The sequence below is a fragment of the Elephas maximus genome, chromosome 1 (assembly GCF_024166365.1).
Source record: "Elephas maximus indicus isolate mEleMax1 chromosome 1, mEleMax1 primary haplotype, whole genome shotgun sequence".
NCBI lineage: Eukaryota > Metazoa > Chordata > Mammalia > Proboscidea > Elephantidae > Elephas > Elephas maximus.
This window is the reverse complement of record NC_064819.1, coordinates 213,018,710-213,032,261: the sequence shown is the minus strand read 5'-3', so window position 1 is coordinate 213,032,261 and position 13,552 is coordinate 213,018,710.

The window sequence follows — 13,552 nt, the reverse complement described above, 5'->3', positions numbered from 1 at the left end:
TAACGTCATACAGGCAGGATTTACAACATACAGGAAAATCATATAATACCGGGGATCATGGCCCAGCCATGATATACACATTTTTGGGTGGGTATGATTTCCGAGTTCCTGACAACCCTGAGAGTCTCTGACTTTTTGATTAATGATTCATGTAATCAGCTCTCAGAACCTGAAGGCAAGATAGAGGTTAATAAAGGTAACAGACGTCTTTTTTTTTTTTTTTTTCAGTAACAGGGTCTCTCTTTGGACATCCTTGTAAGTTAACAACAATAATAACAGCATTAAATTGCTTGCACACCTCCAGCAAAGAACTTCCTGTGTTCTAAGACAACCATTTTTGTTTTATAGCATTTTTCTGTCATTAGAAAAGTAATTTATGTTAACTGCAATAATTTTAGAAAATGAAACAGAAAAGCACTCAATAAGATAAAAAATGTCTACACTTTAACTTTCTGATGTATATTCTGGTGTTTGTGTGCATGTGTGTGTGTGTCGTGTGTATACATATGCACACTTTTATTTCGAAAAATCATATTATCCATATTTTAGAACCAGCTTTTATCGTTCTTTGTCATCACATATTTTTCCATAACATCACTTTTAAAGACTTAATAAGTACACTTCATTTTTTAATAGCTATAATTATTAGGTTTTTTTTTTTTTTTACTTCTACCAAGTCAAAACTTACATCCTTTTAATTTACATTCATTCGTCCTTTTTCTCCCCTGCAGAGCTACATGTAATACAAGGTCTAATCCTTCTTTTTTAGGACAACTCTTCAAATATGAAGAGTTGCTATTAGTTTCCCTGAGCTATATATATATATATATATACATTTTTAGTGTTGATCTGTCTCAATTCTTCAAACATCTTTCATGGTTCTCAGGCCCCACTATCTTGGTGGCTCTCCTCTGGATTAGTTTTTTTTTTTTTTTTGTCATTATTCCCAGAATAGATGTAATATTCCAGGAAAGATAAGAACAAAACCATTACTTCCTTTTTTAGTGGTGTTTCGAGTTTATTTATGTGGCCATGGTTGTATTAACTCTTTGGAAAGTTTTGACTCATTGTCAGCATATTAAGGCTTCCATCTCTTGCTCTCACACCTGCTGCTGGTTAGCAATCACAATCTCTACCACCACCACAACCTGCTGTATCTTTGGTTTTCCCAGCCCAAATGTGTAACTTTTTGTATATTGTTCCATTAATCCAACTAACATTTATTGAGCATGTGGTATGTGCTAGGATCTGCTTTGGACACTAGGGACAGTGATGAATGAGATAGACTGTTCTCCTGCCCTCAACAGTGGCTTCACTAGGAGTATATGTGTGTGTGGGGGGGGAGGGGTGTGAACTGCACCACCTGACACTGTCAGAAGGGTGACACCAAAACGACCCCAGGATCCCCAGCTGCAGCAGGGGGAGGAACCATCAAGGCAGTGGTCTCACTAGGGTTGGCGTCACCCATCACCCAGTGCAGTAAATCATTACCACCGCTTCCCCACCACCTTCATCACCCGCCAGTCAGTGTGCAGGCGGGCAGGCCGTGACATGTAACTTGGCCAATGAGAAAGGGGAGGAGTTGCAGGAAACTGTGGCGGGTGGGACCAGGAGGATCACGGCCTCTCTGGGGGTGGGGGAGGTAGGCTGCTCCACCCACGGGGTGTGGGAGGTGACATCATGAGTTACTGCCCTGGGTGACACCAACCCTAGTGATGCCACTGGTTCTCAACAAATTTACAATCTGCTATACAGAAAGGCAAAGGGCAAGATGCTGCAGAAGTACATAGGAGACCTCATCAAAGGCTTGGGGAAGAGCTTGCTGAAGAAAAAGGTTTAGGTTAAAACCTGAAGGAGAAGATTCAGTCCATTGTCCCAGCCTATTGAGATTATTCCTTAGCTCAATTCAACATTTTTTTTTTTCAATTTTCTTTGTGAATGGTATGAATGGCATCTACATTATCATATAAATTGTTGAGAAATGATGAACACAATAGGGCCCAGAACAGACATGAAAGACACACCTCTAAACTTTTTCAGATCCATCTAATTGTGTTTTTACTCAAGAAATTTTTTTCTATGGATGTATAAAGTAAATAAAGAATATAGTTAATGTAAATTGTTTAATTATTCCTTGCTTAAATTATTTATAAGCTTAAAGCTTCTGGAGGCTTTTTTTCTGGGACATGTGTGGGCATAGCATTTCGCATAAACTCCTGACTCTGTGGAAGTGGGTTGTCAATCGTGTGCTCTGCCTTATGAAGCAGACGTCTGCCATTAAAGCTTCTTGACTCATTGAGGGGTGCCCTTAGAGGTTGCTGTCAAGATGGTGAGCCTGTTAAACTGCTTTTCACCCAATACTGCAGCCTCCACTCCTGAGACCTCCATTATTCTTGCCCATGTTTTATGCCTTTTTGCCCTTTTAAATAATTGTTTACTGATCATTCCTCCAAGTCCCACTCTAGCTCTGCAATATTTAAAAGGACCAATTCAGTTCCAAAAGAGTCAAGTATTTGTTTGTACCACAAATACAAACAACTGGGAAACTAAATGAAACGTTCATTTTTTCGACCAATTTCGATACTGTGGAGAGGCATATCGATCTTTCTTTGCTCTCACCAATCTTGAGCAATCACCTGGATGGAACAAAGGTAAAGTGGTATTTTCTAATAATCAGATTGATTTCTTTTCCTCAGTGGTTGCCTCATTTTATCATGTTTATGTGTTTTTGTTATGGGATGGTAAGCTTCTAGAAAGACTGGCGGACTCTTTGTAAAATGTGCAATGAGTGTCTGTGTACCACATGTGACACAGGACCTGTAATGACTATGAGTAGCCATATACCAGTGGCTAGCCAGAGACACGAGGAGGAATCTCCATCTTGGGTGTGAAGTAACTGTGGTTGAAAACTATGACAGATGCATTTTTTTGTGGAATGGTAATTCTTTTCGAAATTACTTCCAAACTTAAATACAGTCTTGCCAGGAAAGCCAGCCTATCCTTCCCGTCTTGTAATTCTATGACTTCATTCACTTAAAGAAAGCCTTTTTTTTAATGGAGTATCCCTGTTTCACTGCTGCCATTTGGTATTATCTTATGTTCTTCCATGAATTTACTGGAAAATCAGAGAGTCTTTTTTTTTTTTTTTAGATTTATTTTGTAATGCCATCATTTATACAAATTCCTAGCAGGCCTGTTTTGAGAGCTTTTTTATTTTTAATTTTAGCAATAACATGTTGCTGAATTTCTGTGCAGAGAACACTTTTTTTCTGTCTGGCAGTGAGTCACGGTTTTAATACCTTGAACGGCTTGCCACAGGCTCCTTTCTCACATGTGGGTTGCACTTTGAAATAGCAGTGGGTTGGGCTGGCTGATGTGATTTTTAGGTGAGCTCTTTTGCAGAGCATAGAGAGAAGAGGTAGAATGGTGTTTTGTCCTGGGTCTCAGATAAGGTGAAAGTCCACTTCAATATTCACTGTGAACTTTGATGACACACACACACACAAAAGAAAGAAAAGCTGTCTCTCCTACATACCAGACATGCAGGCAGACCCTTGACAGGAGCAAAGGCAGGCTGTCAGGTTTTCACATTTAGCATCTTTTTTTTTTTTTTTTTTTTAATGATACTTTGATGTCGTTCTTGGAGCTATCAAACATGTAGGAATCACTGTTTGAACATTTCTGCACTTCTCTAAGTGTGTGATGTATAAACTAGCAACCATTTTCAGGTCACATTTTTCAGTGCACTGTGCTAGCTTTTATTTGCATCTAAGCAATGGCTTGGTGCCTCTTGCACATTATTGAGAATGTTTCACTCATTTGGGACAATCTGGGCAGGGAAAAAAACTTGGGTCAATCAAAAATGTTTGACTATTGAATTACTAAAGTGCAATATTTATTGATTATTTAGTATTTAGCTAGCATTCTGTTATACTACATTAAAGCAGTATAAAGAATTAAAAAATTCTTGACCATTGCTCTTCCATCTATCCATCCATCCTTTAATCTATCCATCCATCCTTCCATCTAGCCATGCATCCACCCACCCATTCACTATGGAACAAACACTTTTTGGAAAGTGGTTCTTCCCTGGGCATAGACGATATCAAGACACACAAGATATTGGCCTGCCTTCAATGATTGCTAAGTAGCAGCAGGAGTGAGAACAGGATGTGGAAGACTTTTAGTGGTGCAGCCAAAGATGCCAGGAGAAAAAATTACAATTCAATGTGAAAATTGTATTTTTAGATGAATAAAAAGGGTGCTAGGGAAGCAGAAAAGAGGGCTTATGTTATTCTTTGCAGGGGGTAGAAGGCAGAAGACCAGGGAAGATTCTAGTATCTAGTAACTTGTACCAAAGCTTTCAAGGAAACAACAACATAAATGGCAAGACAAGAGCATCATACACAGGGTGACATGCATCGGTATGGCACAGGATCTGATTAAGTGCTAACTATGTGCCACAGGCATTGATATTTAGGACAGCAGAGGAGACAGGTGGTCTATAGAAGGCTAGAGTTGACATGGAAGGCTTCATGCAGGGGCTCGTGCTGAGCATGAAAGATGGTTAGTACTTTGATAGCCTTTCCATTTGTGCATCTCAAGTAGTATAGCCCAGAACAAGAATATTATCTGTTATAGGGGATGGAGGCCACTCTATATGTTCGCTGGATACTTATTGAGGATATGATGCAAAGACAATTCCTTCTTGTTATAGATTGAATTGTGTCCCCCCAAAAAGTGCATCAACTTGGCTAGTCCTTGATTCCCAGTATTGTGTGATTGTCTACCATTTTGTCATCTGATGTGATTTTCCTATATGTTGTAAATCCTATCTCTATGAAGAAAATGAGGTGGGATTAACGACAGTTATATTAATGAGTCAGGACTAAATTTACAAAATTAAGTTGTGTTTTAAGTCAATCTCTTTTGAGATATAAAAGAGAGAAGCGAATAGAGAGACAGGGGACCTCATACCACCAAGAAACTAGAGCCAGGAGAATAGCATGTCCTTTGAACCCGGGGTTCCTGCACTGAGAAACTCTTCAGAGGGGAAGATAGGTGACAAGGACCTTCCCCCAGAGCCGACAGAGAGAGAAAGCCTTCCCCTGGAACTATCACCCTGAATTCAGACTTCTAGCCTCCTAGACTGTGAGAGAATAAATTCATCTTTGTTAAAGCCATCTACTTGTGGTATTTCTGTTATAGCAGCCCTAGATGTCTAAGACACTTCTTAAATAATAAAGCCTTGAATAAGGTTAAGTGAGAGCCCTGGTGGTGCAGTGGTTTAAGACCTTGGCTGCTAACTGAATGTCAGCAGTTCAAATCTACAAACCCCTCCTTGGAAACCCGATGGGCAGTTCTACTCTGTCCTACAGAGTCACTAAGAGTTGGAATCATCTCGACAGCAATGGGTTTGGTTTTGATTTGGGGCTTGGTGATACACTGCAAGGAAATATTGAGAATACATCCCAGTTTCTCAGTAGGAAAAAAAATAGCTTTCAAAGTTTTATGATAATGTATATACATTTGTGGATCACATGAAAAGCCCAGGATTGAAATTTAGGGATGCTGAGATTACATATGGCTTTCTGAGAACGGGGAATGTAAGGATCTCTGTTGCACTGACGAGGTCAAGGAATGTGGTAAAAGGAAAATGGAACATATGCTACAACCTCAGAAACACACGCATCTGCACTGTAGGTAACGGACAGATGAGACACATTGAAGTCATCTGTTTCTACTATTCATTTCAACCCACTTATGTAATTCTGGGCCAACTTTTGAAAGGAGCCTTTACTGAGTTTCCTCTCCTGTAGTTTCCAATAAACTGTGAATCACTGGATGCATACAAATAACTTCAAGCTCTGAAGGCATAAGGTACAGTGGAGAAATCCATGACAACCGATAGAGAATAACATGGAATAGTTGTTAGTTGTGATAGAGTTGGCTCCAACTCATGGCGACCCCATGTACACAGAGAGAAACATTGCCTGGTCCTGTGCCTCCTTCACAATCATTGGTATGCCTGAGTTCATCGTTCTATCCTTTGTATATTTTGACTGCCTTCCAACTTAGGGATCTCATCTTCCAGCACTATATTGGGCAATGTTCTGTTATAGGATTTTCGTTGCTAATTTTTGGAAGTAGATCACCAGGCCTTTTTTCCTAGTCTGTCTTAGTCTAGAAGCTCTGCTGAAACCTGTCCACTGTAGGTAACTCTGCTGGTTCTTGAAACATCAGTGATACAGCTTCTAGCAGAAACCTGGTGGCTCAGGGGTTAATAGCTCAGCTGCTAACCAAGAGGTCATCAGTTCAAATCTACCAGCCGCTTCTTGGAAACCCTCTGGGGCAGTTCTACTGTGTCCTGTAGGGTCTCTATGAGTCAGAATCGACTCCACGGTAACGGGTTTGGTTTTTTTGTTTGTTTGTTTTCATGGTTTCCAGCATCATAGCAACACGCAAGCTACCACAGTAAGACAAAGTGACAGATGGGTGGTGAATGCGGAATAGAATGGGAATGAGACAGTTAAACAGCAAAACTTCTGTGACCTGAAATTTCATGGTTTTATTCACAGCTGCTACCTTTTGGGGACGTTGGATGGCGAGACTCAGGATGTAACCTTGTGGTAATAGCTTCTGCAGAGTGGGGATGAGTTCTACAGGCAGCTCTCAGTTTAGATGCTCTTTGCTCTCCAAAAATCAGGTGGTCTATAAAAGCCCTTTCATGACTGTGGACAGAGCAAAGAAGTGTTTTGTATTAAGCAAGCGACAACACTCCCATGTTGCAGAGTGGGCCCCGGGGGTGAGCCGTGCTTTCCATAGTTCTTGTATTTGCCTACATCTATGCAGTCACAAGTAGGAACAGAAACAGCCAGAGTTATATAAATACAACTGATGAAGACTCTGAACTTTAATGTGTGAATGCTGTGAAATCATAGAAGGCACTAAGAATTCTCCAAAGTCAGTATATAAAGAAGGTCACATACAAGAGGATTCCTGCTCTGTTCTGAATAAGGCTTATAAGAGGAAGATAAGAACAGGACCATGAGAGAAATATTTGCCTTAGAGGTATCTGGCTAAGTGTTTCATCAATATATTGGTGAGGAAAGTTTGGCAGTAATACAACAAACCATCCTGTAGTTATATCTGTATGTTAGTTGTAGTAACTTTTGATTTTTATGTATAAACATGTCGATAGAGTATACATACTTGTTTTATAGATTAGTTTAAGAACTTAGACATAGATATAGAGTTTGCCTTTTTTTTTTTTTTTTTTGGTTTACTACAGAAAATCAAAAGCAAAATTAATCCACCTGGAATTGCTACAAAAAAATACTTGAACTAGGTTGGTCTCAGTGATATTTGCAGCCAAAACATAAGAGTCTGGACTGGACAGAGACGATAAGTAGCAGCTTTCAGTAAATGGTGCCTGAACAAGACAAATTCCTCTTTGGGTGTGCCAGGTGAACAGCTGCAAGTTCATGCTTGTGGAGTAGATCCACAGAATGCTTGAGAGCTGGAACAGATGGTAAGCCCAACCCTTTTATTTTATAGGTGAGGATGCTGCAGGCCAAAGGGGACTTCCCATGAACTGAAAGCCACACCCAGGACTCGAACCCTGGGCCTGAGCTCCTATATGTGTGCCTTTACAAGAATGCCAGATGGCCCCTGGTGAAAAGACAGGGGGGAGCCAGTGCTAGTGTTCAGTAATAAGATACTGTGTAGTATAAACACTTTGTCTACTCCTACTGGAATTCCCTTTCTTAATTTGACAAACATATCCTGGATATCAGAGAACCACCACAAAAAAGCCAGCAGAGAACTAACTTGCTTAGATGTTCTCTTGCTCCTTTCTCTTACACTGGTGACCAGAGAGAACAACAAGCATATCTCTTTGCTCACTCCCTGTTTATTTCCTTTACATGGGTAGAAACAACTAATGCAAGAAGGCTGACAGCATGAGTGGGGACGGAATGAGGCAGTTGGGGAGCTGCATGATGGAAGTTGGTGTGCTCCATTGTCTAGACGGTCATATCTCAGGAGTAGTCCAGGACTCTCTTCCTCCCTGCCTTTCCAGTCAGAGGCAAATCCTTCTAAGTTATATGAGGTCTTATCATAAAACAGGTATGTCTGCTTTGTTTATTTATTATGAGAAGATGATACCACTTTCTCTTTTGAGCAAACATAATCATTTCTTAAGACAGAGCAGCAGGCCTTTGTAGAAGAATTTTGAGCCTGTAAGCATGGAAACATATAAGATGGAAATCTCTTACTGGGGACCAAGTTTATTAGACTCACACAACCTTTTCAATTAAAAGCTTAAGGATAAGTCATAGGAATTCCAAGCTGTCAAAAGTCATTAGAAAGAGGTGTGAAACATAGAAATAAATGATGAGAGTATCTGGGAACTCCAGATGACCACATTGCAACTAACCATGTTGCCCCAAGTCTACTGAGAGCTGAAATGTTTGAAAGACACAAAATCCTCCCCTTCATGCTTCCTCTACAGCCCAATACTATTCCTTAAAGGAAATATACAAACTGAGAGATACTCAAACTGAGAGAACTCATGGTACTGCTGTATAGGGACAATAGAATAAGTCCCATGGAGGGAAGGCAAAGGGCCAGGGATGAACAATAGAGGCACTACAGGGTACAGCCTGGGCAACCTCAGCCAAGGAGAAGACAGCTCAACCTACCATACTAGGAGAAATCCATTCCTGAATGCCGCAATCTTTCCCTGCCAGATTGCATTGTGCTCTGGCCCTCTGCCCCTGGATCTTCAACAGAGACCCCACCTGGCTATGCCATCCCTGCTCCCTGCTCTCCCATTGCTGTCTTTCAGTTTCTTCCATAACATGAATCTCGGTCTATGCTTTTTTTTTTTTGGTCATTCCACAAATATCTGTTGAGTACCTATTCTGTTTTAGCCACTGTTCTAGACACTGAGGATAAGACACTAAACAAAACAGACAGACGGTTGCTGTTCTCTGAGCTTCCATTCCAGTAAGAAGTACAAGAGCACTTAGAACTAAGTACAAGAGTACTTAGGTAAGGCTTCCCCTATGCCAGGCACTGCTCTAAGGCTTTAACGCATAGCATTTCACTTACATCCCACAGCAAGCCTCTGATATAGGGACTGCTAATATCTTCTTTACACAGGTGGGAAAAGGGTGGCATAGGAAGGCTAAGAAAAGTGCCAGAGTCACAGCTTGTTCATCTTTTCCAGTAGAATGTAAGTTCCATAAAGTCAGGGACCTTTACTGACTTGTTCCTGTTGTAACCCCAGCATCTGGCCCATATTCTGAAAAAGCTTGTTGCCGCTGAGTCGATTCCAACTCATAGCAACATACAGGAAAGAGTTGAACTGCCCCATAGGGTTTCCAAAGGGCAGCTGGTAGATTTCACCTGCTGAACTTTTGGTTAGCAACCTAACGCTTACCCATTGGGCCACCAAGGCTCCATCTGGCACATGGAAGATGCTTATAAATATTTACCAAATAAATTAAAGAAAAACTGGGGCTTAACAATACTTATTATGAACTGTCTGGGCCAGTTATTTAAAAAAAAAAAAAAAGACTGCACCTTTAAGGAAATGCTCTCTCCATCCAGGTTGTCTGTGTTATGCAGAATTAGGCCCCTCTTTGTCTAATTTTTATCCTTCTAACATAGAAATCAGCCCTGGTGGTACAGTGGTTAAGAGATTGGCTGCTTACCAAAAGGTTGGCAGTTCAAATCCATCATCTGCTCCTTGGAAACCCTTTGGGGCAGTTCAACTCTGTCCCGTAGGGTTGCTATGAGTCAGAATCGACTCAGTGGGAATGGGTTTGGTTTTTTGGTACCATAGAAATGTTCTGCTGCTATCCGTAAGGTTTTCACTGGCCAATTTTTTTTTTTTTTGGAAGTAGATTGCCAAGTCCTTCTTCCTAGTTTATCTTAGCCTGGAAGCTCCACGGAAACTCATCCATCATGGGTAACTCTGCTGGTATTTGAAATACTGGTGTTATAATTTCCAGCATCACAGCAACACACAAGCCACCACAATACGACAAACTGACAGACAAGTGGTGGCGAGACTTCATCTTACGTACTTTGGTCATGTTATCAGGAGGGACCAGTCCCTGGAGAAGGACATCATGTTTGGCAAAGTAGAGGGTAAGGGAAAAAGAAGAAGACCCTCAATGTGATAGACTGACACAGTGGCTGCAACAATGGGCTCAAACATAGCAACAACTGTGAAGTTGATATGGGACTGAGTGGTGTTTTGTTCTGTAGTACATAAGGTCACTATGAGTCAGGACTGAACTGACAGTACCTAACAACCACAACAACATAGAAATGCATTCAATTGTATAAAAAAAAAATTGTATAGATATGTTTAATTATAGTAAAATTTTTAGATATAGCCACAACAAAGAACTCAAAACATACCAATGATCATGAAGATGGTGCAGGACCAGACAACATTTCATTCTGTTACATATAAGGTCATCATGAGTCAAAGCTTACTCAACCGCAACTAACAACAACAACAACAATTTTTAGTTAATATTGTACCTGAGGTTTAAATTCCTCTTTTGTGACTGCCTCCTTTCTACTCTGTTTATTGATGCCACAGTGTTTAGTCTCCAGGAAGCTAACCAGAGTTCCTGAAATGAAAACCACCTCCCTCAACTTGGCTTTCAGCTAAGTGACTCAAGGGCTGGCTGGAACACCCTGGCATAGGAACTCAAAAGCCATAAGTTTGGAAGAGACTTTATTTTGGTATCTAAGTGAAAAGGAAATACCTGGTGCAACTTGTCAGTGTTCGAGAGGAAAACAGAAAGGGATAAGAATAATAAAGGATGGTATCCCGGGTGAAGGTGAAACTGTTTATAAGCACATACATGCAAGATTAGCTTTGCAGTGTGGGTTGGGATGTTCGTTCCTTGGCTCCATGGAAGCAGCTCCCTGTTGTTAGTGGACGCTTGACTCTTGGAGCTGCTTTGCAATGGCTGATAATTAGGGATCCAAATTAGCAGACTAATTGAATTCACACGGATCAAAGGTAATCAGGAAGAAGTCAAAAATTTTGGGAGTAAAATAAAAAAAAAAAAACAAGTAGGAAAGGAAAATCCTCAGTAACTGGCATATTTATTGAAAGTTTTCCTAGTAAGAGGATGGAAGATGTCAACATTAATGATAATAAAACATAATACAAGAAACACTATTATTGTCAGGAACTGGACTAAACCTTTTATGTTTCCTTTCATTTTTTTTTTTTATTACATTAGCTTTTTTTATATAAGTGATATTATGCCTATTTCACATATCAGGAGGCTCACTCAGTCTGTTCAAACCCAGGTCTAACTGACTCCAAGGCATTGAGGTTTACCCATGGCACTGTATTGGTCAGGATCACCATCTGGGTCATAGGAAGAAAAGATGAGAAAGAATAGGGGACTCTCATTCCCAGCATGTCTCTTCACTCTTCCTCTATCTGGCATGTGGAGCTTAATAAGAGATTGGGTTGGGGAAGTAAGTCTTTTTAGATTCTTTAGGATGTCTCCACTGGTTTTTCAGTCATTTCCTACCCTTCTCCCCAACAACGTAGACATTAATTTCAGAGAGGGGTCTAGGAAGGTGAGAACTTATTTGCTCTTCATGACTATTTTGGAAGAAGGTGTCATGATCCCATTTTACAGACAGAACAACTGTATTCATTTCATAGGGCTGCCATAACAAAGTACCATGAACAGGATGGCTTAAAACAACAGAAATTTATTGTCTCAGAGTTCTGGAGGCTATTGTTGTTGTTAGGTGCTGTCGAGTCGGTTCCAACTCGTAGTGACTCTATGCACAACAGAACGATACACTGCATGGTCCTGCGCCATCATTACAATAGTTATGCTTGAGTTGTCATCAGGACCATGCTCTTTCTGCAGACTCTAGGGGAAGATTCTTCTTTGCCTCTTCCTAGCTTCTAGAGGTTCTTGGTATTTCTTTGCTTGTAGAAGAAATGCTCTGGTCTCTGCCTCTGTCTCTCTTTTCCCCTCTCATTTGCTCTCACTCGCTCTCTCCATATCTCTTCGGTTCTTTTTATAAGGACACCAGTCATATTGGCTTAGGTACCATCTTACTCCAGTATGACCTTACTAACTTAACTAATAACATCTTCAAAGGCCCTATTTCTAAAGAAGATCACATTCACAAGTATCAAAGGGTAAGACTTTCACGTGTCTTTCTTGGGGACACAATTCAACCCTTAACAAACATAATATGAAGACTGGAGAATTAATTTGTGCAATGTCACACAGGATCTAAATGGTAGAACCCATATTTGAACCCCAATTTTTCTCAAGTTCTGTTCTCTTCATGACTAGGTCAGGTCCTTTCCCATGGAGGCTCTCTTCTCTTTTGCCCAGATGTGTGTGGTGGGAATGCCTTCCTCAGCAGTGGAATGTGGTGAGGAATCAGGTCTCCACACTACTTATATTTTCTTCTACTTCAGCTTCTCAGTGACACCTCTAATTCCATCTATTGTAATTTGTGAAGGTATTGTTTAATTGAGTAATTGATTTTATTCTGTTCTTATGGCCAGGCCTCTGAGTTCCCTTGTTTTGGGAGCATGTGTGGTACAGGGAGAAAGTAGGAGTTACCACATAAAGAAGGCAGTTCTCTTCCTTAGATGCTTAATGTTCATTTGTAAAAACTTGGGCTTGTTACACTGGACGGTCCTGGAAGAGGGGTGGGTGATGAATTGTAATGCTTGAAGTTCAAGCGATAGAAGTGACTGGACTGAAAAGGAAGAGAGAAAACAGGGCCAAGAGAGCACCAGATGCCCCTCCCCACTCCATATTTATGCACAAAATTCTAGAAGGAGATTCTTCAGAGGAGTGGGGAGTGGGCTAACATAAAAGTTGAATTCTGGGAGTCCAAGTTTGGCATGAAAGCTGAGAAGTTCCCTGACTTTGTGGAACCTCTTAGACTTAGATAACAGGCATACCAATGATGACTACATGTGAATAGAAGGCCCTCCCCTAACATGGTCAAATGCATACATCATGGGGAGTATTGCATGTTGAAGAGATGAGAACAAAGTCCCAATAATAGGTGGCACAAACTATTAAGTCCTCAGCTACTAGCCAAAAGATTAGCAGTTTGAACCCACCAGAGGCACCTCCGAAGACAGGCCTGGTGATCAGCTTCTGAAAGGTCACAGCCTTGAAAACCCTGTGGAGTAGTTCTACTCTGCACGCGTGGGTCGCCATGAGTCAGACTTGACTTGATAGCAACTAACAACAGCAACCCAGAAACAAATGACAGTAATTGAATTTCTTCTTTGGCCTTGGAGAAACGTGAAGTTGGAGTGGATTGAGAAAAGAAATAAAAGAAATGGGGCATTTCTTGCGACTTTAGCTTTGTGGACTAAATTTCATATCTAGTATGGATCGATTCCTTTGGCTAAATAACAAATATTCTTGGAAAAAGTAATTTAGCATACATGCCCATGCTTCAACATCCGAAAGGGTGGGCCATAAGGAATGCACACAGTTCACCTTCACTGGCA